Source organism: Chrysemys picta, chromosome 7 (assembly GCF_011386835.1).
Source record: "Chrysemys picta bellii isolate R12L10 chromosome 7, ASM1138683v2, whole genome shotgun sequence".
Taxonomy (NCBI): domain Eukaryota; kingdom Metazoa; phylum Chordata; order Testudines; family Emydidae; genus Chrysemys; species Chrysemys picta.
Window position 1 is genome coordinate 55,818,721 of NC_088797.1, and position 27,037 is coordinate 55,845,757.

A 27,037-nucleotide genomic window follows, 5' to 3' on the forward strand; every position below is an offset into this window, starting at 1 on the left:
CCCATGAGTGTGAATAGGCAGAGTTCATCTCAAAGAACTCCAGTTATGGGTAAGTAATCTTCATTTTTATACCCTCACCCCTTATGTCTTGCTAAACAACTCCTTTTTCTCCTTGGCCAAATATATTCTGGCTATTCTCAGGGCTTGAAAATCACCTTGTCTATGGCAAATAAGCTTTCCTGAGAGACTTCCACAGAATCTAAGTTTTCACTGAAAAAAAAAGTCAGTTTTTAGGTCTTTTGTTGCTAAAATAATCTTCCAAACATGAGCGGAGTGTAAACCAATGCAGATCAGTTTTGGATTTGCAGACATGTCTACTGCTTGTGCTTCTGTGCAAAGCTTTTTCTTTTGCAGCTGCTATTCTGAACCCAGTGGGCAGCAGTGAAACTAACAAAAACTGTGTCAGTTTCAGTCTGCTGTTGCTTGGGAAAAGTCCTGAGCAGTAGCAGAGGCAGGCAATGGGAGGTATTCACTGGGGAGGAGGATCCAAATACAGGTTGTGGGGAGAATAGAAAAGTATATGGCTTGTGTAACATCCAGAAGACCTAGGGAGGTGTAGAATAACAAAGGCACACACCAGTCACAGCAACCAAAAAGCTGGGGAGTTGGAGGCAGGAACTAATGGAGAGAATGTTCCTTCTCTTATAGTAGCTGATGTGGGTTAGGAAGGAAGCTTCAAATATATCCTACACCTACTAGTCAGGCTGATTGGAACCTCCAGGCAGAGTCCATAGGCAGCACCCTGGTAGGAGTCTCAGCACCCTTCCCGTCAGTAACAGTTGATTGGAAAGATAGGCTTCTCACCTGGTTATTGTCCCTAGACAGTAGAGTCCCACCACATCTTTTGTATCTTTTTTTTTTGGGGGGGGGGTGGCTAGTTGATTTGGTTCTCTTGTATTTAGTTGTTTAGAAAGTTCTTCAAACGCTGTGTGGGCAGCTGGTAGTAAGGCAGATGGGTGAATGAGTAGGAAGAGGGAAAGACTAGGTTAGACAAGAAAAGTGTTGCTAACTATTTGCAGTGGGTGGTTTAAGTTCCATATTGCCTAAAAGCTGTACCTTAGCAGTAGGCTCCGTGTATCTTTGAACAAATGGCATTGTTAAAAAACAAATTTCAGAACAAATTTCCATTCCAAGCAGTTCTTATCTCACAATGAAATTATAAAATTTGCAGCTTCTGCTTCCATCACACTTTCTCCAAGTTCTGTGGCTCATGTTACCTGCATGGAACTGTATTTGTCCTTAGGCTGTTCAGTAAGCACAAAAACAAATGCTGTGCTTTTGACTTCCAAGTGGATCCTTGAGAGCGCGCGCGCGTGTGTGTGTGGTTCTCCCCTCCCCCGATGAATAATCCATGCACAAGCTTGAATTGGTGTTGCTACAGGTTGATCCAAATTAGACCCTAATTGAAGAGCGATAGAGTTTGAATGACTGTAATTTCCAATCAAATGTTTGTGGGATGCTTTGATTACTGATGAAAAGAGTTGGGTAACCATTTGGCATTTTAAATGCCATGACGTTGCTGTTGGTGAGTTAATTACAATCAGCAACTGCAGCGATGGACTGAACTTGGAATTGTATGAAAATCTAATATCTTGAAAAGTCCTAGAGGGTGATTCAATAATTCTCTTTTCAGTTGTTGCAGCAAATTATATGGAACTGTGTTCATCATTACCTGATATGTGGGTCAATATGTGCTGAAGTGACGGAGGCTATAAATCTGTTGAAAGGGCCTTTTCCGGAGTTCCAGGGAAGCCGCACTGAGGTTACTCAATTAGAGTAAACTGCAAAGAATGGGGCAGACAATTCTCAAAGCTGGTGGATATTCTAATACTTAGATTTACCAAGCCAGCACAAAACAGCTTCTATAATACCTTACTGGTTACCCAGAAGACAACATTGTAGTTCCCTTAAAGTAGCTCAGCCTCAGGCCTCCACCCAGATACCCAAGTCAAATATGATGAGGAGTACTGAAAATCTTATTCAGCATATAAAAAAGTTCTACCAATCCCAAAGGATCAGACCCATTACCTCTCAGGTTAATGAATATTTCAGATCTTACTCAAATACACGCTTACAGCCAATTCTTATTTAACTAAACTAAAATTTATTAAAAAAGAAAAGAGAGAATTGGTTAAAAGTTCAATATACATACAGACATGAGTACAGCTCTGAGATCAGATTCATAGTAGAGATGGTGAGCTTTCTAGTTGAAAGAGTTCTTTCAGAATTAGTCCATGGGTTATAGTCCAATGTTCATATTCAGGATGATCCAGATAGGACTGGCAATCTCAGTCTTACGACTTAAGCTTCCCCTTCATGAAGCGTCAAGCAGATCTGAGATGAAAAGGATCAGGACCCAAGGGTTTTTATACAGTTCCAGGCCTTCTTTTGACAGCTCGGAGTCCTTTATCGAACAACAGGCAATCATGGAGACTTTGAAGTAGATCTATTTCCTAAACATCACCAGTAATTAGCTTCAGGGATTAACATAATGCAATTGCCTGTTTTCCACCATTCATAGGTGATTTGCTATGCATTTCAAAGAGAGATGAATACAGTGATCTCTATGTTTACAGTTCATTTAAATGTTAATTCAGAGATCAAAAGGAAATATTAACAGAATACTGCATAGAAAGGGACTGTTCAATTGCACTTAAAGAAGGTCTGTACAAAGGTCAGTTAAGCTGCTTATTCCTCCAAGGACAGGGGCAGTTTGATTTCTCTGGCAGGTGGTGAGCAACAAGTGTTTGAAAACTTCCTGCATAAATGTAAGAGGGTTCTCCCTGAAGCAGTTGGAGAAAATTGTGGAAAATCCACACCCCTGAGTGATGCAGTTATACCAACCTAACTCCTGGTGTGGACAGAGCGATGTCGTTGGGAGGGATTCTCCTATTGACATAGCTACTGCCGCTCAGGAAGGTGGAGCACCTAAGCCGGCAGGAGAAGCCCATTGGCATAAGTAGCATCTTCACTAAGTGCTGCAGCACTGTAAATGTTGACAAGCCATAATATGTTGCAGAGGTCTTGGGAGAATCCTTCCATCTGACAGAGCAAATGTCACCGCCTATATTTGACCAACATCTCATAAAGCTGTTGTGCTTTCTTTATCTTGTCTTTCCCTCCTTGCAAATGTTAAAGGTGTGCTTGTGGTTAGCTCTTCTTCCACTACAGCCTTATGGGAAGGTGTGTGTTTCACACCTTCCCTGACTTTCCCTTAAAAACTACTATACCAATTCCCTTTCCATTGTCCCACTCTCTTATCTTTTTCTTTAAAAACCCCATTGGATCACGGAGGAGGAATCTGCTGTAACTTTGTGACATCAGGTAATGCATACTGGGAGTCGCATAAGTATCCTGTCCTAGACACAGAAAAATCGAATTGCTGGCTTAATGTAGGGCTGGTGGAAGGTTCTGGATTGACAGCCTTGGAAACTGGTGTCTACAGCAACCCCATAGGTGGCAGTACAAGCTTCCCCGCGTCCCTGCCAGTGTGCTGCAACTCTGAACTGGAATGGGGATAACTAATTTTCCATGGTCCACTCATTTTTTGATATCTCTGCTAAGGCTATCAATAACATTGCTAATTATGAGTGGGTTTCATGACACCTCTACAGGCCTGGAACCAGATTTTTAAAGGCTTGTAAGCTCCTAAAGATGTACATAGGGGCCTAGTGGGGTTTTAGATGTGCCTAGACACTTACCTATGCACTGACTTTAATGGGAATTAGGCACCTAGGCTCTTTTGGAAATCCCACTAGGTCCCATCTGCATCTTTAGACACTAAAATACCTTAAAATTCTGGCTCTTAGACCTCCAATTCATATTCCATTGGTCACCAAGCCGTCAACAGATGGTATCTGCTTTTGGTTACTGATCTGGGCTGGATTTGAACTTTTGACTTGGAGGTGAAAATCCCCATATACAATTTCCTGAGCCATCCATTTAAAACAACCTACAAACTACCATGATAAAATTAGCCTTCCTGACTCATTCAGTAATAAAGCACTTCAGTGTTTGCCATCACATTTGTTTGGCGGTAAGTGATACTACAGTGGGATTTAGGCATGAGGAAGAATCTGGTTAGAGATTAATTGTGCACACAACTCTTCATAGCAGGCACTGATGGGAAAAGAAATACAATAAAAGTATAAGCTGCATGGTATTTGGTAGGGCTGTCTAATGCGCCGGAGATGGCAGGGGTTCTCCATAGAAACAGATACCAGGTCAGAAGTGGAGTCTGATTTTTCTGGTTTGGGTTCCACCATTTATTTTACCTATGTTTGGAAAACACTTGGCTCGTCTCTACCATTGATACAGCTTTGAAACAGGGATATTTCAAATGTTACGATATGAGCATGAGTAGCTAATTCTGTGATCTGTGGCCTCAGTGTATATTGTATGGGGGGGCGCAAAGAACTGGCAGCACCGGGTATTCCTATAAGGGAACAGCAGCTGTTTGTTCTCTGTGCTCTGAATACACAATATCAAGGTTATGCAGCACATGTTCTGCAAGGAGAGAAAGTAAGATTAGCAGTGCAGTGAAAATGACTAGCCTGAAGCTGATCTGCTTCATTGGCTGTAGAGTTATTCAGAATGCAATCTGCCCAGTTTATCATGCAGCCTTGGCCAGCTCTGGCACAAGTACTGATTTGTAGCACTGTCTGGCTTTACAAAAACCTGCTGTTCATTTTAGGATCCTAACAGCTGTGGGTAGTTGCCATTGCTGCTCTTTTTCTGAAATGAACCCTTGCGGCGACGGGATTGAAAAAAATGTGCTCTTGGATTGATCTGCTCTGGAGAACCCAGACAAGTTGTGTATGCCTTGTTTTTGCTGATGCTGAGTGGCACATTTTGGATCTCAATCATGCTTGAGATTTGACTGGATGAAAGAGAGTCAAGGAAACGGCTTCTTGATATTTAGCTCTCTAGGTTCTTTGCTCATGCAGAGACAAATTGATCTCATCTGGTGTGCTTAGATCACTCAGAAGGCATCAGTAGAATACTAGACACTGAGAACTTGGCTGTTAGCACAGACACAGCACAGAAGATTCCCTGGCAAGATTGGGTAGATGTGGATGGGAGAAGCAGTAGAGTTAAATGGGAAATGTGAGTTGTACTTCCTTCCTTCCTTCCTGCTTGAGATTGGACTTGTGTTTGGAGAAGTTTTATGTTGCCTCAAAGCTAAGGTCCCCTGAAGTTACTTTGTACATGTGTGTAGCCAGCTACCTGGAGTAATGCACATTGGGAAAAATAATCCCAACTACACCTATATAATGTTGGGGTCTGTTACCATTCAATAAAGAGATCTTGGAGTCATCATGGATATTCTCTGAAATTTTCAGCTCAATGCACTGCAGCGGTCAAAAAGCTTAACAGAACAGTAGGCACTATTAGGAAAGGGATAGAAAATAAGACAGAAACTCATAATGCCATTATATAAATCCATAATATGCCCACACCTTGAATATGGGGTGCAGTTCTGATCACCCTGTTTCAGAAAGGATCCCAGTGGAACTGGAGGAGATTCAGAGAAGGGCAGCAAAGATGATCAAGGGTACGGAATGGCTTTTATACGAGAAGAGACTAAAAAGATTAGGGCTGTTCAGCTTAGAAAAGAGACAATTAAGGGTGATACGATAGAGGTCCACAAAATCATGAAAGGTGTGGAAAAAATGAAGAGAAGTGTTACTTACCCTTTCCCACAATACAAAAGCCAGCAGTTACCTGATGAAAATAATAGGCAGTGGGTTTAATACAAATGAGGGAGTACGTTTAATACAAATGAGGGAGTACGTTTTCACACAATTAACCTATGGAACTCATTGTCATCAGATGATGTGATGTCCAAAATTATAACTGGGTTAAAAAAAAAAACTAGATAAATCCATGGAGGATAGATCCATCAGTGGTAATTGGCCAAGATAATCAGGGATGTAACCCCATGCTTGGGGCGGTCCTAAATCTCTGACTGCCAGAAGCCAGGAGGGGAGGATGGAGGTGGATCTCTTACAAATTGCCCTGGTACTGGCAACTGTCAGAGATGGGATACTGGGCTAGATGGACCATTGGTCTGATGCAGTATGGCAATCTTATGTTCTTAACTAAAATTGTGCACTGGGCTCTTCTCACTAAGCCAGTACCTTTTTCTGGGAGTTGAGTTTAGTAATAGAGGAATGTGCTAGGCTTCGTGTCCTGGAATTAAGAACTTGCAGGAGCTGGCTTTCTCTCCCTTTTCCTAACATGTTTGCAGTTATAAAATGTAACATGGAACAAGTGAAGGGGAGCGGACACCTCCCAGTGATATCAGTGGGTCGCTTCTGCTTATGCCAGATGTGAATCTGGCCCCTTGTTTTTAGGATTTCATATTGTATATGATGAAGGGGTGATTCTTTCGAACGACTTGCCACTAAAATGATCATTGCTGATGTTGGAAATAGAAGGTGGAAGAAAGGGCAACCCCCTTCCTCCCTAGAGGCACTGCTTCCAAACACATCCATTGGCAGGTGTGCTCACTCTTGCACATATTGCTGATTGATCTCTTGAAGACATACTCTTGTATCATTGTACCAATAGGTGCTGCAGAAGAATGTGGCAACCTTTCTTTTCTGGTCTATGGGTAGTCAGGAGGCCTGGGACCCCAGAATTGCCCACTGTGCTCCCAGTAGTACTTTCTTTAGTTAATTTGTGATATCTCCCTCTTTTTGATTATACTGTGGCTAGCGTAACTCTTGCCAACTGTGCTGGCTGTTTGTGCAGGTATGGCAGCTACTCTTAGTTTGGTGGATAGTAGAATATTACAGTACTATGGATCAGGACAGTAGATTATTGGTTCCCAGACCATTTTAAATCTCTGGTATTGCATATGTGTAGCATGGCGAGCTTCAAATTGATGGATCTGGCAGCCGAGTATTCTCTCTCCAACGCTTAGCTAGGCACTGAATTTGTTGCCTCTGGTGTTTAACTCTGCTCTTGTGTGGGCATGGGGCTGTCAAAAACTCCAAGAGTCTAGTAAAGAAAAATTCTGAACTCTTCTCCAAAGGAACCCTTTTCTTACAAATGTGCCTAAAATTCAGAAGAAGCAGACGCTGCTCTTATTGCTGCATGCTATAAAAGAAACATCACCTATGTCCAGCTTGCGTACTCTTTTCAAGACTGTTTTAGTCTTAAAAAGTAGGAGAGCTGTGGTGGTGGTGGGGGTTGGAACTAGAGGGTCTCAAAGGAAGCTTTTATGCAGTTTGGTCGTGACTGTTTTACATAAGAACTGAGGGTTTTTGCTGTGGGCTGCAGAGGAACAGGAATAGAGGGGAACTGGCATAGAAGCAGAGATGGGATTTGATGAATGTTAGCAGCTATTTTAAGCAAAGCTGCAGTCAGGGGTTTAACACAATGTCCTATTGATCCTACTTCTACTCTCCAGCTCAGTGTGTGAAGAAGAGGCACGTGTTGACTAGTGAGAAATAAAATAGTTTAACCCCTCTTAGGCCTGGTCCACACTAACCCCCCACTTCGAACTAAGGTACGCAACTTCAGCTACGTGAATAGCGTAGCTGAAGTCTAAGTACCTTAGTTTGAACTTACCGTGGGTCCAGACGTGGTAGGCAGGCTCCCCCGTCGACTCCATGTACTCCTCTCGCGGAGCGGGAGTACCGGCGTCGACGGCGAACACTTCCGGGATCGATTTATCGCGTCTAGACAAGACGCGATAAATCGAACCCAGAAGATTGATTGCTTACCGCCGGACCCGGAGGTAAGTATAGACGTACTCTTAGATGCCAGCCCCTGACTATCTGCTATCTTTTCCCTGCACTTGGATCCTGTTACCTAATGAAGTGCTCTGATAGGCACTCTGCTGGCCGAGTGTGATACTGATATGATGTTGGGCTTAAACCACCATGTTATGTCTGGACCTTGCTAATGGGGGTGCTCTGGTGGATTTGTTTTAAGCCCCACCAGCTATCTTGTTGAAGTTTTTTGAAGTCTCTTTTCTCTTTAAAGATAAACCTTTCACTACTCAACCATATTTCTGTTCGATGAGTTAGCAGAAACCTGCCTCTTTCAGACATGCCCACTCCACCTCTTCAGAGCTGCTAACATGTTGGGTGAGGGAGAGACTTTGGAAACCATACTATCTAGGAACAATTCTGTAAATCTGTATGTGTCAATGGCCAACAGCAGTCTCTGTAGTTAGGTATTCAATGTCCGTTTGTAATCATCCACTTTCAGTTGGTCATGACTTTCTCAAACAAATTCCTTTTGGGCTTAAGTTTCCATGCTTAGCACAAAGGTTCGTTCTTAAAGTTGAGCAAAATTAGCCTAGCCATTTTTTTTTTAGTTAAGTGCTCAGGGAAAAACCAAACACCCTATAAAGATGATCGGAAATGTTGTGCTTTCATAACTTAGATGGCCGAAGCTAGAAACTTCAAACTTGGCTGATTTGTGCCTATTGATACCTAAAAAATTTATCCAAACTCAGCCCAGTTTTCTTTAGTATTTTTAAAGTTGTGTGTTTAAAATCTGAAACTTTTTGTTTGTGAAGTATAAGAAAATGAATATTCCTACTCCAGTTTTTGGATGCATTTTCAAGAGTTGCCAGAGGAGAAACCTCACTTGTTGCCTCAAAAAATCAAATGGTTCCTAAACTCAAAACCAGATAGGGCATGTCTACACCACAGGCTTAAGTTGACTTAAGTCAATATCCAGCTGCCGAAGTAATTAAGTTGGTAGTTCATGTCTACACCACAAGTCAATATCCAGCTGCCAAAGTAATTAAGTTGGTAGTTCATGTCTACACCACAATTCTTGTATTGGTGGAGCACGTCCTCACTAGCAGCACTTGCATCGATGCTGAGAGGAGTGCACCGTGGGTAGCTATCCCATAGTGCAACTCACTGCAGGGGATTTTGGGAATGGCTTGCAATGTCTAATGGGACCAAAACATTTTCTCAGGGGGGACTGGGAACATGGCTTCAACGTCCCATAATGTGGTTTTCTCCCCCCACTCCCTGATCTCAACTGCAACCCATAATATTTTGTGCCATTTTTCAAAAGGCTGGCATAGCCATGAGTACGCCATCTCCTGAGAAGCATGGATCCCACTCGGCTGTGCACTATTATTGTGAGCATTAAAAACACCACAGGCCTTATCCTACAGTATTTCCAGAGCTGGGGGAGGAGCCGCCACGCGGAACATGGCAACGTCCTTCAAGTAGTCTTTCTGGAAGCCAAAGAATGAAACAGTTCCCAGTTGTTGCTGGCAGTTGCGCAGCATCTGATTCTGGTCCTGAGAAACAAGCTCTTATTGGTGGGATCGCATCGTTATGCAGTTATGGGATGACGAGCAGTGGTTGAAGAGCTTTCGTGTGTGGCCACTTTCCAGGAACTATGTGCAGAGCTCTCCCCAGCCCTGTAGTGCAGCAACACTAAAATGAGACCCACTCTGACAGTGGAGAAGTAAGTGGCAATCACAGTGTGGAAGTTTGCAATGCCAGACTGCTACCAATCAGAGAGGAAAAAATTTGGAGTTGTGGGAGCTGTTGTGATCCAAGTATGCAGGGCCATTAATCACCTTTTGCTAAGAAGGATAGTGACTCTTGGCAACGTGCAGGAAATACCTGATGGTTTTGCCGTGATGGGGTTCCCTAACTGCAGTGGGGTGATAGATGGCATGCATATTCCTATGTAATGGTCCTCACTCAGGTTCTGGTTGGGAAGTGTGGCCTAGTGGTCCCAGCCATAAGCCTGGACTGCCAAGGGGTTTGTGGGGAGGGGAGCCTGGGCCGCTCCACTCCACTGGACTCTGGCCCAGGGCCCTTTGGGCTACCAGTAATCTGGCAACCAAGGCTGCTTAAGGCTGTCCTCCCTCGGTCTGTCTCTTCCTCTCATCTCCTCCCCCGGGGTCAGCTCAGTCCAAAGCCTTTGCCTGGTGGGAAAATCTAAATGAAAAGAAGTAAAAGGGAATTGCCAATGTCCAAGGTCACAGGATACTTCCCTCTCTGTCTCTCGGGTGGGTCCTCCCTTCCCTCAAGGAGGGCCTCTTTAGGCCTCTGCTCTGCTGAAGCTGTGGGCTGCAGGTCTGCTCACCTCCATCTCTGCCACCCAAATGAGCTACTTCCCTGCCTTTTAATTCCTCCAGCAGATGGAGCATTTCCTGCAAGTGATCCCTTAATCCCTTGTTGCTCAGGGTGTGATGGAATGTACAAACCCCTCGCTATCTTGACACCAGACTGCTTTGCTGAAAGGGATACTTTTCAATGGTATTGCAAGCACTGGTGGATCACTGGGGGCATTTTACCGACATCGATGTGGGATGGTCAGGGAAGGTACATGATGTCCACATCTTTAAGAACGCAGGTCTGTTCAGAAAGTTGAAAGTGGGGATTTTCTTTCTGGAATGCAAAATTACCATTGTTGACGTTGAAATGTCAATAGTGATGGGAGACCCATCCATACACCTGGATAGCAGCAAGGAACAGTTCAACAATAGGCTGAGCAGGTGCAGAATGGTGGTTGAATGTGCCTTTGGCCATTTAAAGGGTTGCTGGTGCAGTTTGCTTACTATGTTAGACCTCAGTGAAAGCAGTCTCCCCATGGTTATAGCTGCCTGCTGTGTGCTCCGTAATATCTGTGAGGCAACAGGTGAGTAGTTTTCACAGGGATGGAGCATGGAAGCTGATAAGTTGTCTGCTAATTTTGAGCAGCCAGATATCAGGACAATAAGAAGAGCATTTGGAGCACTGCTTCTCAGGGAGGCTTTGAAAACCCGATTTATTAATGACCCACAGTAATGTGTGCTGCTTCTTTAGTTGTGCCTTCCCATACTGTGAACCCTAGTGTGCCTGCTGGGTTTCTGTCTCCAGCAGATTCCCTCTGGTTTCTCAGTTTTCCAGTTGTCATGGACTCACAGATCGTGCCCACTCTTGGCCCCGTGCAGTCCATGAGGGTGCCCCTTTCAGTGAGACAGCCCTTCTCGGGGGTCCACTCTCCCTCGGGGTTAGGCCCCTCCACCTCTCTGAGCCTTAGCCCACCTGTTTCTCACCTTGGGCCCCCTCAGGGAGTCCACTCGCTCTGGACCTCCGGGGCCTCCACCCCCCAAAGGGGTTGATGCAACCCTGTTCTCTAGACTGGAATGACTCTCAGCCAGCGTAAAACAGGAGAGTTTATTGAGCATTGAACACAGCACAGGAAACTCTCAGGGTCTCAGGCCTGGCCTCCCTCAGCACAGCACATCAAAGTCTCCCCTGCATCCAAGTGGGATCTGCCTGCTCACCCTCTCCAGCCCAGAGCCCCCCTGCTTCCCAGCTGGGCATCTGATATCACCTCCCCCAAGCCCCACCTCTGTCCATTGTCTTCTCTCCAGGTAAACCGGGTTGCCTGGGCCTCCTCTCCTCTCTTCTGTCCTCAGGCCACTCTGGCTGGAACCGGCTGGTTAGGTCACCGGGGTCCTCTCTTCACAGTCCATTGTCCTCCTACTGGCCAGAACTGACTGCGACTCCTGAGCTGGACCTCCGGGTCACCAGTCGCTGGGGTATCCATTCTCCAGGCCATTGGCTGGGGTCCCAAGTTCTCTCGCTGGTCCTCTGTAACAACAAACTCCTTCTCTCCTCACCTCGTTAAACCAGTAACACTCAGGGAAACTGAGTCTCACCTCCTCTGCCTGCAAACCATTGGAAAAACACAGAAAAAACAAGAAAATCCCCCACTTCATCACACCAGTACCTCTCCTTCCCCCATGGTATGAAGTAATAACAATTATTTCATTTTCAGGACCTGGACTTTTATTGCACAAACGTATTAGAAGTGAAAGATCAAAAAAAGAATGTAACCTTGGACAGTCATTAGAATAAAATTTGGAGGAGAAAAACACAGTGATCTAGTCTTTTAGATACAGTGGCCTTTTATTGCTAGTACCCTCCTCCGTTGTGGAGTGGAAGAGATATAGCTGTTCCCCTCCCCCCCCACCCCCCGGCTCCTAGAACGTTTGGGAGAGGGGGAAGGGGAATATGGCGATGCAGGAATACCGTTCTGCAGGGGCTGCAAAGGGAGTCTACCCTCAAGGTGTTTCTCCTGAAGTTCTACCAAATGCCTCAACATGTCTGTCTGTTCCTTCAGAATCCCCACCATCTGCCGCTGCGTGCCATACTCGTGCTTCTGGGCTTCTCTCCTGCTCGCAAAGTCCATATCCAGTTTTTCAGAGTGAGAACTCCTCCATGCTCTCTGCTCGGTGTCAGCTGTCTCAGAGGCATTCATAATCTCATTTAAACATGTCATCACCTGTTCTCTTTCACCTTCTTCTAATCTAGGACAGCCTTCTGCTGGTGTGGAGGATGAGCTGAAGGCTATGCTTTCATCTGTAAGACATGGAAAGCACAAAGCAATTATTGTCAGTGCATAATCAGGGTCTAGTGCACAGCTGATATATAAAAATCACCCCCTTTATTCCACTGAAGTACAATGCAGAACATTTTCATTTACACAAGGTATTCATTTAACTGGCTTGCTATACCAGGCATGGTGAACATGGCCTGGGAACATGGGCATCGGATCGTCTGGAGCATTGGGTGGGCAACCCGCAATGGGAGCACAGATGGCATTGGCCCCCTGCTCTTTGTAACATGGATGTTGTGAGGCAATCGGGGACCACTGTTGACCTTACCAAACTGCAAGCCTTGGCAGAGGCAGGCTCAGGCAGTGGGCCTGCGCAGCAAGAATGCGCGAGCAGATTTCCCTTTCTCCTCCACCAACCTCCCCAACTCTTCCCCTCCCTCCCGTCCACTGCTGTTAGTCATGGCCCAAGGCTTGCAGCTTCTAAGCTCAATGCCAACCGCTGCCATCCAAACCACTAGCATGTCTGGGAAACCGTAAAGGAGCAGAAGAAAAGCACAATATGGGTGAGATCACATGCACTGTTGTTTTGTTGTCCAAGCAATCAAAATGAAAACTGCCACCATCTCCCCTCGGTGAGCTTAGTTGATATCACTCTCCTGAGGGTAAGAGGTGGCAAAGGTACAGATGCTGCAAACATATAGGGTATAGACTGGGTCCTTATGCTGCTGTGCGATGTACTGCGGTGAGGCCAGCAGAATTAATACTGGAGTGGTGTGGGAAAGTGTGCTGCCGCAGTGGAAGACGTAAGGCAGCCTTCCCCAGAAACCTCCTGCAATGGATTTCAGAGTACTATCATGTATAGAGCCCTACCAAATTCATGGTCCATTTAGTCAATTTCATGGTCAGAAGATTTTTAAAATAGCTGAACTCATGACATTTACTATTTAAATCTGAAATTTCACGGTGTTGTAATTGTAGTGGTCCTAACCCAAAAAAGAGTTGAGGAATTTGCAAGGTTATTGTAGGGGAGTTGCGGTATTGCTACCCTTACTTCTGCACTGCTGCTGGCGGAGGTGGTGCTGCCTTCAGAGCTGGGCAGCTGGAGAGCGGTGGCCGTTGGCCGGGAGCACAGCTCTGAAGGCAGCGCTGCCGCCAGCAGCAGCGCACAAGTAAGGATGGCATAGTGTGGTATTGCCACCCTTACTTCTGTGCTGCTGCCTGCAGAGCTGAGCCCTCAGTCAACAGCTGCCACTTTCCAGCTGCCCAGTTCCGAAGGCAGCAGTACAGAGGTAAACGTGGCATGGTATGGTATTGCCACCCTTACTTCTGCGCTGCTGCTGGTGGGGCACTGCCTTCAGAGTTGGGCACTTGGCCAGCAGCTGCTGCTCTTCGGCCATCCAGCACTGAAGGCAGTGCAGAAGTAAAGGTGGCAATACCATGACTCCCCTAAAATAACCTTGTGATCTTCCCTTTTGAGTCAGGATTCCCAATTTGAGAAACGCTGGTCTCCCCTGTGAAATCTGTAATATTGGGTAAAAGCACACAAAAGACCAGATTTCACCATCTGTGACGCATTTTTCATGGCCATGAATTTGGTAGGGCTGTAGTCATGAAACTTTCCTGGAGATCTCTTTGGAGGATTCCCGGGCCATCCCTGTGTGTATAAACAGTCTTTTTTGTGGGCCACCTTCTGCCTAGCAAGTGCGGCCATTGGGAAGCAGATAGCCACTGTACCTCATCATTTTTTTTTAAATTACACATACAGTATAAGAACATGAGTCCTCCAGATATTAATTAGAATTGCATATGCACCAGAGGTGCGTTCCCTAGCATCATGCTCAGCCGCGATGCTGTTCTGCGACTGGCTTGACTGCTCCAGGGTTTCAAACAGCTCCTGGCTATCGGGGAGGATGGATCCCTGCTCACCTGTCTCCCATTCCCCTCTTCCTCATCCTCGTCCAAGACCACCATCTCAGTGTTGCCTGTGGTGGCGAATGACTCAAACTCCTCAGAGGTATCCACGCTGCTCTTGGGGATCGTTGTGGGTTTGCCCCTGTGAATTGCATGCAGCTCATTGTAGAAGCGACATGTCTGTGGTGCAGAACCAGAACAACTGTTCACCTCCCTTGTCTTCTGGTACGCCTGCCAAAGTTCTCTGATTTTCACACAGCACTGCTGTGTGGCCCTGGTGTAGCCCTTATGCCCCATGCAATCTTTTCATATATGTCTAAGTTTCTATGACTGGATCAGAGCTGTGCTTACACATACTCTTCTCCCCACTGACCAATAAGATCTACCACTTCTGGTGTACTCCAGGCTGGAGCGCGTTTGAGATGTTGAGTTGCCATGATCAGCCATGCTGCCGAGCTCCAGATGCTGAACAAACAGGAAATGGGAATTCAAAAGTTCCCGGTGCTTTAACAGGGGATGGGCTGTTTCCTGTGTACCTGGCTGCTGAGCCGCGGAGTTGAAAACACTCACCAGAGCGGTCACAGCAGAGCATTGTGGGGCGCATTGTCTACACTGCTGCTTTGTTGACCTACCAACATTGATTTAAGTGCTATGCCTCTCGCGGAGGTGGAGTAATTAAGCCGACATGGCAGGAGAGTTTTTTGTTGGTGCAATAGACCTGGTAATGTAGATACAGACATTATTAAGTCGACATAAGCTGCCTTACATCAATCTAACTGGGTAGTGTAGACCAGGCCTCAGTATCTCAAAATGTATACGCTTATCTAAGTTATCTACATATCATCTGATTTCTAAGGAAGCTGTGAAGACTGCAACAGAAAACAGAAGAACATATTGAGCCATCAAATATTTTGGCTAAGCCAGAGCTGTTTTTGATGGATCAAACAGAACCCTCAACATTGATTCTATATTATAAGAGAGACAACGTGGGTGAAGTAATATCTTTTGTTGGACCAACTTTTGTTGGTGAAAGAGATAAGCTTTTGAGCATCCTAGGACCAACATGGCTACAACAACACTGCAGATCATATGTGTTATAAATTATTTGTCTGGAAGATGGAGCTTCAAGGTCTGTGTACATGTAAGGGTGAATTAGTTATCCTATTCTTGTAAAATTAGCTTTTTGCAATATGTGAGACCATATACAATCACTTCTTAAAAATATTTACTGTGGTGGCTGTAACTTAGTAGAATTCATGTAGAGATACTAACTTATTTTTCCAATTAGAATAAGTTTTTTTTAATCCCTGACCCTAACATGGTATCTGGTATTCACATTTCCAGCAGATGTTGGCTCTTGCCCACATCTGTCCAATAAGTTCTTAACAAAATTCTGTGGTGCTTATTCCACTTCCCAGCTGTGTGTTGTTCATAATCTAAGTCTAAGGCCTTGGCTACACTTGAGGATTCACAATGCTGCTGCGGCAGCGCTGCCGTGGCAGCACTGTGAAGCGTGAGTGTAGTCGTGCCGCCAGCGCTGCGAGAGCTCTCTCGCAGCGCTGCAAGTACTCCACCTCTCCGAGGGGAATAGCTTGCAGCGCTGCGAGCGAGCATGCAGCGCTGCAGGCGCTGATTACACTGGCGCTTTACAGCGCTGCACTCGCTGCGCTCAGGGGGGTGTTTTTTCACACCCCTGAGCGCAGCAAGTACAGCACTGTGAATTGCCAGTGTAGCCAAGGCCTCAGACATCTTCCTGTGGCTTAGCTGTGACGTGGGTACCAAAGCTGCTTCCTATTTAGTTTTAAATTTTAAAATGATCTTTCCATCTGCTGCTTATCTCTCATGGAATCATACACCTCTATTTTTAAATGTCTATTAACTGCTGTGGAGTGAATTATGAAATCCGAGGTATATGACTTCAGATGGGGGAAAAAGCAGCATAAACAGATGATCCCTTAAATGCAGATCCCATTTTCATTGCAATGTTGTTAGTAAAGTGGAAGGGAAGTAAGAGAAGCAGAACTGTTTCTAAATAAAACAGAGAAAACCAAAAAAGTGCCACCTTGGCTAAACAACAAAGTAAAAAACTGGTTGAAACTATAGTAAAGAACAAAATTGTCAGACACGTAGATGAACATAATTGGTTGGGGATGAGTCAACATGGTTTTTGTAAAGGGAAATCATGCCTCAACAATCTATTAAAATTCTTTGAGGGGGTTAGCAAGCATGTGGACAATGGGGATCCAATGAATATAGTGTACTTAGATTTTCAGAAAGCCTTTGACAAGGTCCCTCACCAAAGCCTCTTAAGCAAAGTAAGCTGTCATGGGATAAGAGGGAAGGTCCTCTCATGGATTGGTAAATGGTTAAAAGATAGGAAACGAAGAGTGGGAATAAATGGTAAGTTTTCAGAATGGAGAGAGGTAAATAGTGGTGTCCCCCACGGGTCTGTACTGGGACCAGTCCTATTCAACATATTCATAAATGATCTGTAAAAAGGGGTAAACAGTGAGGTGGCAAAATTTGCAGATGATACAAAATTACTCAAGATAGTTAAGTCCCAGGCAGACTGCAAAGAGCTGTAAAAGGATCTCTCAAAACTGGGTGACTGGGCAACAAAATGGCAGATGAAATTCAATGTTGATAAATGCAAAATAATGCATATTGGAAAACATAATCCCAACTGTACATATAAAATGATGGGGTCTAAATTAGCTGTTATCACTCAAGAAAGAGATCTTGGAGTCATTGTGGATAGTTCTCTGAAAACATCCACTCAATCTGCAGCAGCAGTCAAAAAAGCGAACAAAAAGCTGGGAATCATTAAGAAAGGGTTAGATAGTAAGACAGTAAATATCCTATTGCCTCTCTATAAATCCATGGTATGCTCACAGCTTGAATACAGTGTGCAGATGTGGTCGCCCCATCTCAAAAAAGATATATTGGAATTGGAAAAGGTTAAAAAAAGGGCAACAAAAATTATTAGGGGTATGGAACGGCTGTCATTATGAGGAGAGATTAATAAGACTGGGACTTTTCAGCTTGGAAAAGAGACAACTAAGGGGCGATACATTAGAGGTCCATAAAATTATGATTGGTGTGGAGAAAGTAAATAAGGCAGTGTTATTTTTTTACTCCTCATAACACAGGAAGTAGGGGTCACCAAATGACATTAATAAGCACAATGCACAGTCAACCTGTGGAACTCCTTGCCAGAGGATGTTGTGAAGGCCAATACGCCTGATTTTAAAATTCCTCTTTCTTATAATAGAGGGAAAATGGGGGTAGGGAGAGAATCTACACAAACTTGTATTGTTAGAATTCCCAGGTTGAGATCTAGTGTCTGATACCATGATCAAGTATCAAAATCAACACATTGAAAAATTAGGATTTTTTTTGGCTCTGTGGAAGGGGGTCCTCAAACTGGTGTGAGCTATGTTTGGCTTTTGAGAGAGAGAGAGAGAAAGACACCTTTCCTCACAAAATGCGCCATAGCCGATGAAAAGGAGCAGTGGCTGGGGGTCAGGACAGCTGCCCTGAGTTCATCTGCTCTGCCACTGATTGCTCTTAACATATCTGTACACTTAGCAGGCCTTGTTACTGCCCATGGTTTCTTGGAAAGCAGCAGCTATCATTCCTTCCCAACATCTTATAGATAAGAGAGCTAAGAGGCTGCACAAGGCTGATTTAGGTAAAGCTGGGACTAGAACTCAAGTTTCTTATATGGTGGAACCAGGTCTCAGTCAGTCAGTCACATTCTGCCCTATGGAATGGTCAGCGCTGTTGTTAGCATCCACTGCTCTAATCGTGAGGCCACATTTCTCTCTCAGAGCCAGTAAGAGAACCCAGGAATCCTGACTTCTAATATTCTACTGCTGTCTAGCTGAGTAACTCCTTTGCAGAGTATTTTAGCTGAAGTGGAAGAGGGATGTGATGTGAATTCGAAGGCCCCATTTCAGTCCCTTACTGCAAAGGAGCATTGACTAGGTGACCCTTGTGGTCCCTTCTAACAGTATGGTTCTGTGATTATGGTTCCATAAGATGGCATTGCGCTTAAGAACATAAGAACGGCCATACTGGGTCAGACCAAAGGTCCATCTAGCCCAGTATCCTGTCTTACAACAGTGGCCATTGCCAGGTGCTTTAGAGGGAATGTACAGAACAGGTAATCATCAAGTGATCCATCCCCTCTCGTCCATTCCCAGATTCTGGCAAACAGAGTTCTTCTGCCAATTGAGTTCATTTTGCAGCTAAATTTCTTTTTAAAACTAGGGTTTTGCATCCTCTAGATATACCCAAAAAGTCAAATAAGCATTAAAATTGTTAGGTAAAGGGCCAAATAGATGCTTCTGGCAGAGCCAGGAATAGTACGTAAGTCCCTCTTATCTACTTGGGGAATGTTTTTATGACAGATTGACAATATCCTGAGCGTACCTTGTGGAATTAAGTTAAACTTTATTGAACTTTGGGTACATTGTATTAAAAGTGCAATTGTGTATGTGGTGTTAGGGCACTGTAGGTACTTTGTCTAGTAAAGGGTGGCATGCTAGTGTTCTTCCTCTGTTATTAGTCCTCTTAAGCCATGCCCCTGGTGAGGTGTGCATATACTAGTTCAAACTGGATTTTCCAGGGACCAACAGCCAAAGAGAGGGTTTTTGGATAAATAGTCTCATTTTAAACTGGCTCATGGCCTTCTTCCTGATCCTGCAAACGGACAGGACACCTGGTACACAGAGGGCCCCAATCCTTTGGGAAGGGTTGGAAGGATTGGGCTTACTAAAGTCTCATAAGCCTAGGAGTACTTGTTCTTTTTGCGGATACAGACTAACACGGCTGCTACTCTGAAACCTCTCATAAGACTGTATGCTTGTTCTGAGCTGAAGTGGTGATGAACTGGTAACCACAAGGAATCCCTGTTGCGTAGCAAGTTGAAGGACTGTGCCTGCTAGAATTTATGTTCAGAGAACTCTGGTAAGCTTATTGGCATGCATGATTCCTAAGGTTCCTTTATTGCTTTTAATACATTTTTTCTGTAATGCTTTTTACTTTAAGAATACAGTAGACTTGCACAGAAAGTGCTGCATGACACCTCTTACCTATAGCAATTACACTTGAAACGACAGCAGACAGGTATCCTCGGGCAATCTGTCTGTGGTGAGAGTAGCTGTTCATGGAGCTGTGCAGCCTGGAAATACTCCTGTCAGAAGGGAGGGCGACAAAGGTCTCCAGCCAGAAAGGCAACAGCTGGGGAGCACCCTTGCTTTACCACTGAGGGGAAATATAGATGCATTTGCCCTGAATTGTGACAGTTTTCACTGCAGAGTTAACTCAAGTTATCCACACTGAGTTGCTCCTCTCAAGTTAGCCTAATTTGAGTGGAGTTGGCCTGCATCCACACTGCAAGGTGGTCGTTTTAACAGCTGACTAGTTGTGCTAACTTGAGCTGTATCCTGTACCCCTCCAAGGGTCAGACAAATATAATTAAAAGGACCACCATGCTCAATGTAAGGGCTTTTTGTGTGGATGGGACTTGAGTGAGGGGCAACACTCTAGATAACTTTGTAATGAAGACAAGCTCTTAACCATGCTGACACAGTAAGAGTAGACTAAATCCACGTGCTTGGCTATGCTGTCTGTACAGGGGAGCGCCTGCTGCATACTCACCTATGCTAAGCATTGTGAGAGAGACAGATGCATTTGCCGAGCAAATAATTGCACTTAAATACATTTCTGTGCGTCAAATGAGGACGGCAACTACAAGAACACAAAGAATGATCCTGTGGTTAAGACAATGGCCTGGGAGCCAGGAAAATGGCTTTATCTTTGGCCAGGTCTACACTACCCCCCTAATTCGAACTAAGGTACGGAACTTCAGCTACGTGAATAACGTAGCTGAAGTTCGAAGTACCTTAGTTCGAACTTACCTTGGTCCACACTCGGCAGGCAGGCTCCCCCGTCGACTCCGCGGTACTCCTCTCGCCGAGCTGGAGTACCGCAGTTGACGGCGAGCACTTCCGGGTTCGACTTATCGCGTCCAGACTAGACGCGATAAGTCGAACCCAGAAGTTCGATTGCCAGCCGCCGAACTAGCGGGTAAGTGTAGCCAAGGCCTTTGACTCTCTATGTGAGGTTTGGCAAGTCACTTAAACAAGGACTCTTTGGAGGAGTCTACTAGTTTTTGCTCAGGTCTCTGTACTTCAGAGTCTTGGTGTTTCAGCTAATAGTGAAAGGGTTGGATCTGTGCCAGGGATAGGTGTAAATCAAGAAAATTCTGCTGTTCAAGGATGAGGAGGCAGGGGATCAAATAGCCATGAAAAAAGTGAGCTGAATGGCCAGGGATAAGGCCAGGTCTACTTGTCTGAGGTCAGTATATAGAATTCCTTGGAAAACTGGAGGCGGAAGGATGGTCTTTTGGTTAAGGTACTGGACTGGGACTCGGTTCAATACCTGACTCTGCCACAGACTTCCTGTGTGATGTTGGCAAGTCACTTAATCTCCCTGCCTCAGTTTCCCCCCTCTGTGGTTGACTTGCAACTGAGGAGCATTCTAAAGCATTGGGAGATCCCATATTGCCAATCATGCTCTGCTCTGGAAGTTTTCTGTACTGGGGGGATATTTGAGCATCTCATGGGTTAGTGTTGTTGTGCTTTGTGCAACAGCAACTGCTGTTAATTGTTTTTAACTGACAATAGTGCTTACACTCCAGGTTTTTGGTAGCCATGCGTGATTTTACATGTTTTCCCAAACTTTTTGTGAACTGGCATTTCAGCCTTAATTCTTAATAGTCACCTTATTGCTGTATCCCAGTGGTGATCAAGTGTGGGAATGATGTAGGCCAATGTTTTGCTTAGTGTGATGTATTTAATTGTCAGTAGTGCTTATGCTCTGTCCTTTGACAAAATGAAGACTCTTTAAAAAGAGCTGTTGTACATGCAAGTTCTCTGTGTGGTGACTATGTCTGGAGCCCTGTTGTCAAAGGATGACCCTGAGGCAATATTAAATATTGTCTGTGAAGATATGATTTCCCAGCCATGAGAGAGTAAACCTGTCTTGTTGACAGAGAGATGTTAGAATCTCATGGCAGCCTGGCTCATTCACATGTTAAATAAACAAACAACAAAAACAAGGAAATTTCACTTTACTGTAAACTTGAGGGACGAGACATGACCATTAGAAAAATTAGTGACAGACTTTCAGCCCTGGCCACTGGTTTATAAAGGCTTACACTTTTAAAGTGATCTTTTCAAGGCAAATCATTTGAATCATTTTTAAAAACACAAGTTGAGATTGCCCTTCTCATTCGTAGGTTTCTCAAAACGAGGGGCTCTGCAGTTGTGGGTTTTGTGAGCCCTGAAATCAGGCTCTGCCATGCTGTCTTGCCCTTTGCAGTAGGATGGTGATTGTGTCAGTGTTTTGGGGAATGGTGAGTCAGGATATTGAATAGAGAGCACCTCTCAGTCACCCATTTAAATCCTCCCAAAGCTAAGCAGCGATTTAAGGGTATGTCTGCACTAAAGTAAAACATCCACGGCTGGCCCATGTAAGCTGACTAGGGCTCTGGCTGCTTGGCTATAAAACTGCATGTAGACATCTGGGTTTAGGCTGGAGCCCAATCTCTGGGCGTCCCAGAGCCCACGCTCAGCCCAAGCCCAGACATATACACTGCAGTTTTATAGCCCAGCAGCCTGAGCCCTGCAAGCCTGAGCCAGCTGACACAGGCCAGTCGCAGGTGTTTTACTGCAGTGTAGACATACCCTAAGTTGGTACCATCTGATAGTTGTGAAATGGGTTTGTGATCTATAATAAAGTGGGAATTTTCTGAGTCCTGTGTGTGCCTCAGTTTCCCGTGTATGTTTTATGGCTACCCAGTAGGGGGAAAGGACTGATTTTGCTCTCAGGGAAGGCTGAGAGACATAGGGGTGTGTGTGTGTGTGTGTGTGTGTCTCCGTCCTCACTGTCTGGATGGAATAAATAAGGCTTGTCAACAATTGAAATATAGACACTACATACACTGATGGAAGGAAGGGGTTCCTTTGTCAGTGTAGATTATCTACCTCCCTGAGAGGTGGTACCTAGGGTGATGGGAGAATTCTCTCATCAGCCAGTGCTGTCTATCCTCGTGGTTAAGTCGGCTTAACTATGCCATTCAGGGGTGTAGATTTTTCACACCCCTGAGCAATGTAGTTAAACCGACTTCAATTTTCTAGTGTTGACCATGCCATAGAGTCATTATGGAACAGGCTGAATCAGATCCAGATCAACAAGGGGTCCAGAGAGACAATACAAGCTCCAATGACCCATGGGTTGACACACTCAGCATGGAAGCTAAGCAGAGACCCCCAGCTCAAGAACAAAGAACTGGAAGGCGTGACATGGGGGCTAAGTTGGCCCTGGAAGAACTAAGCTCTGGTCTACACAACAGACCTATATCGGTATAACTACATTGCTTGGGGGTGTAAAAAATCCATATCCCTGAGTGATGCAGTTATACTGATCTAACCCCCTATGTAGACAGCAGTATGTTGGCAGGAGAAGTTCTCCCACCGACATAGTTGCCAGCTCTCGGGGAGGTGGATTAACTAAACTGACGGGACAACTCACTCCTGTCAGCTTAGAGCGTCTTCCTTAAAGTGCTACAGCAGCGCAGCTGAATCCGTGCAGCTGCGCCAATGCAGCATTTTAAATGTAGATGTGTCCTAAGAAGGTCTGAGAGAGAGAGAGAGAGCTTGAAAGTGGAATTCACTACAGTTTGGCTGGAACTCTGGGCTGATCAGAATGGTCTATGCTTTAACCTTCATTTTTCTGTTAACCTAAGGATTTCCTATGCTGTGTGCCAGTTGACTAATAAGCCCGACTGTTTTGAAAAGCTGTTTGAGTACCCCTGCAAATACTGGGTGAGGTGCATTAGTTGCTGAAGAGTGTGCAAGTCTCTACCAGGAGTCTGTCTCAGTTGGACTCACTGAGCAGAGCTCACCGTGTGAAGCAGGAGTGCTGAAGCCCCAGAGGTTCAGATCTGGTTTGCACTAGAAAATTAGATCGGTTTAACTACATCGGTTAGTGTTTTAAGTGTAGACAAGCCCTTGGTCTCAGGAGGTGGTAAGGCTATGTGGCCTACTCTGAAGAAAGAATGAGATCTCTTGAGGGTTGAGCACTCTGAAGGGGCTACTCCAAAAGACTATTCCAAAGCTGGGGGCATAGCATCGATCCTGTGAATCCATGTCATGGTCTCATTCCCACTCCCAGTGGGTAGATATGCACATCACATAAACCACCATAATAACTGGCACTCATTCACTGCCTCCACTGAGATTCAGTTGTTATCAATTCAGTTTTTGTCACCAGCCCTAAATTCACTTAGAGAGAGACAGCTTCAACTTGCCCTCTAAACAGGTTTTTTGAAAATACTAAGGCTAGGTCTACACTGGGCGGGGATCGATTTAAGACACGCAAATTCAGCTACACGAATAGCGTAGCTGAATTCGACGTATCCTATTTGACTTACCCCACTGTGAGGACGGCAGCAAATCGACCGCTGCGGCTCCCCTGTCGACGGCGCTTACTCCTCCTGACAAGGTGGGAGTACGTGCGTCGATTCGGGGATCGATTTATCCGTCTAGATGAGACGCGATAAATCGATCCCCGAGAGATCGATTTCTACCCGCCGATCCGGGCGGGTAGTGTAGACTAGCCCTAATTAAAAGTTGTTTCAGATACTTCACTTGCCCCTAGATCCCCTTGTCAGCTTTTCCAGTTTCATAATCACATTTCAAACTTTTTAGATCTTTTCTTCTCCTTTGGCACTGTGTGAAAGACCCACACAAACAGGGAAAACTGACTCAATACTAAGTGCTGCTGAAAGGACAAAGGAATGATTTTTTAAAAATATTTTAGTTATAGTAATCTCAGGAGTTAATTTGTGCCTGCATTTTTACCTAGTGTAGTAACAAATATGATTTTAAAATTTCATAGTGTCTCACAAATAAAATGGCCATGGGGTTTTGAAGGCTAGACAGTTCCAGGTGGTAGGAAGCACTTGACCGAAAATGAGAATAGGTCTGATCTATCCTCCTCCAAACTCTGGTTTCACTGTTAAATGTAAAGGAAGGGACACCCCCTTTCCTTCATAATTCAGTTATGCTCAGATTTTTTGGATTGAACGATGGGGATTAATGCACCACAAAATAGGGATCTCCCCCCCCCTCTTCAATGCAGATTAAAGGTCACTGTTTCACATCCCTCTGGTTTTGGAAAAACAATGCTAGTCTGTAAAGGATTGACTCCATTAACTGCCCCTCTAATCAAAGGGAATGCTGCTTAGCATGTCTAGTAATTTCAGTGTAATCAGATGATCAGAAATGTAGACGTTTGGAAGCTGTGTATGCTCTTTCCATCTGTGTTCATGTCATCCCTCAATTTGACAGGCCTGTTTGTGTTGGGGGAAATCTTGGCTGTTCTGCTGCGTGCATTTTCATCCCATCCTATCCCATTCTCTCAAGTTAAGAGTGCCGACTGTTCTGACTGGAGGACTGTCTCTGGGCAGAATGAGGGAAAGCGCTTGGTGACATCAGTGCTTGGGTTTTCCTTTGAAATGTTGCCTGGAGGCTGGTGGGCAGGGAGAGGCTGGGGCTGGATTGGTTTACATTTTGCCTGCCAGCGGAGGTTTAAAAGCTGGTTAGGGAGATTGAGACATAAAACATGGAATATCAGAAACTGTATTAATTAGGCACTGGACAAAGAAGGTTTTGGCGGGAGGTTGGGGGTGAGCAGTGTCTGACCAGGGCCGCTGTCCCAGTGGGGGGATGGGAGTGGGTCTCAGCAAAGCTGTGGGGTGCTTGGAGATGAGGCCATTCCGGGATCTCTGGTTTTAGGGCCCAGGGCTGCAGTTTCCAGAGTGCAGGGTAGGCTGGATCTCTGCTACTCTGAGTAGTTGTGGGATCAGATTCCCTTTGTCTGATAGCTAAAAAATGTATGGGCTGATCTACATATATAAAATGTATCTGACTGCATGGTTCGTCCCCTTCATAAGGCACTTCTGTTCTTGGGTAATTATTTAATATTTGTGTTACCCGAGCACCAAGTGCTCCCAGTCAGGATCAGGGTTCCGTTGCGCTGGGTGCTAGATAGATGTGTGCAGAGGCACTGTGCCCCTTCACTTAAGAATGAACAATCTAAAGAGAGGTGGCAGTGAAAGGACTAAAACCATACACTGATGTGTATCTATTAGGGCTGTCAATTAATCATAGTTAATTCAAGTGATTAACTCAAAACAAATTAACTTGATTAAAAAATTGATTATGATTAGTCACAGTTTTAATCACACTGTTAAACAATAATAAAATACCAGTTTAAATTTATTATAAATACTTGTGTATGTTTTCTTAATTTGCAAATATATTGATTTAAATTACAAACAGAATACAAAGTGTAGAGTGCTCACTTTATATTATTTTTATTAAAAATATTTGCACTGTGAAAAAGAAACAAAAGTAGTAGTATTTTTCAGTTCACAAGTACTGTAGTGCAATCTCTTTACTGTATCATGAAAGTGCAACTTACAAATGTAGAATTTTTTTTTACCATAACTGCAACTTAAAAAAAGCCTACAAGTCCACTCAGTCCTGCTTCTTGTTCAGCCAAACACTAAGACAAACAACTTGGTTTACATTTACGGGAGATACTGCTGCCTGCTTCTTATTTACGCTGTCACCTGAAAGGGAGAACGGGCATTCGCATGGCACTGTGGTAGCTGGCATTGCAAGGTATTTACGTGCCAGATAAGCTAAATATTCATATGCCCCTTCATGCTTTGACTCTGTCATCTTTTTTACAGTGCAAATATTTGTAATAAAAAATATTAATATAAAGTGAGCACTCTACAGTAGTGCCTACTTAATGTCTGTGTATCTGCAGTTAATACCAGTCACAATTGGTGGTATTTTGTGTGGAATAAACAAAATCCTATCATAATTCAGTTTTTCCTTACCAATTTTCTGGAAAGGGGGAGCATGAGATGGCAGAGTATTGCAGCTGAATCCCTTGGAAAGTTTCTTCTTTCTGGTTACCATGAGACACATGTATCATGCAATCGTAAGGCTCCTGGAGTATGTGGAACTATGAGTACTTTACAGATTTCAATTTAGCCTTGCAGAGCTCCTGTAAATTAGGAAATAATATGTCCATTTTATAGTTGGGGAAAGTAAGATTAGCCCAAGGTAACAGACTGACAAAACTGGGATTAGAACCTTGGTCTCCTGACTCCCCTTCCTTTGCTTTAGCCACAAGCTAATCCTTCCTCCATTTTAAAGTTTCTGGGGATGGAATGGAAGATATGTTTTCGCTTATTGGCATTTTTAGATATGAAAGAAACTAACCCTCTTATTAGGATTCATTGGGGCCATTGAAGAGCCTGTGGGGGGAACCCCAGACATTAAAATAAAAATCTGCATCCCTTTATAGCACTGACTATCGTAGCCAGGTGTGTCCACCAGTATAATTAGTGAAGTCTCTGCAGCCTTGGGTATGTTAAACTGATTCAGAATTAGGAGAGAGGGCTTGTGCAGTTTTTGGGGTTATACTAGAATGAAAACATGCAATTTCTCATCTAGTAAATGGAAAAAAAAGCCTAACTCCCCACAGGGTTCTAATAGAAATATGTGACATAATTTGTTACCTTTTCAATAAAAAGTCTGGCATGATTCAGCACACCCAGGTAACAAAACATCTGGGTCATTGAAGCCTTATTGGGCCAACAGAACTCTCCACACACAAGCAGGTGGGTTCACAAGAGTGTGCAACGCCTGTG

At 44.5% G+C, this 27,037-nt stretch overlaps 1 protein-coding gene across 3 annotated transcripts in view; it reads left to right on the top strand.

Annotated features, from left to right (window-relative positions):
* ZSWIM8 (zinc finger SWIM-type containing 8) overlaps nt 1-27,037 on the top strand; it is a 122,182-nt gene that overhangs the window by 34,617 nt on the left and 60,528 nt on the right. The window lies entirely within an intron of this gene.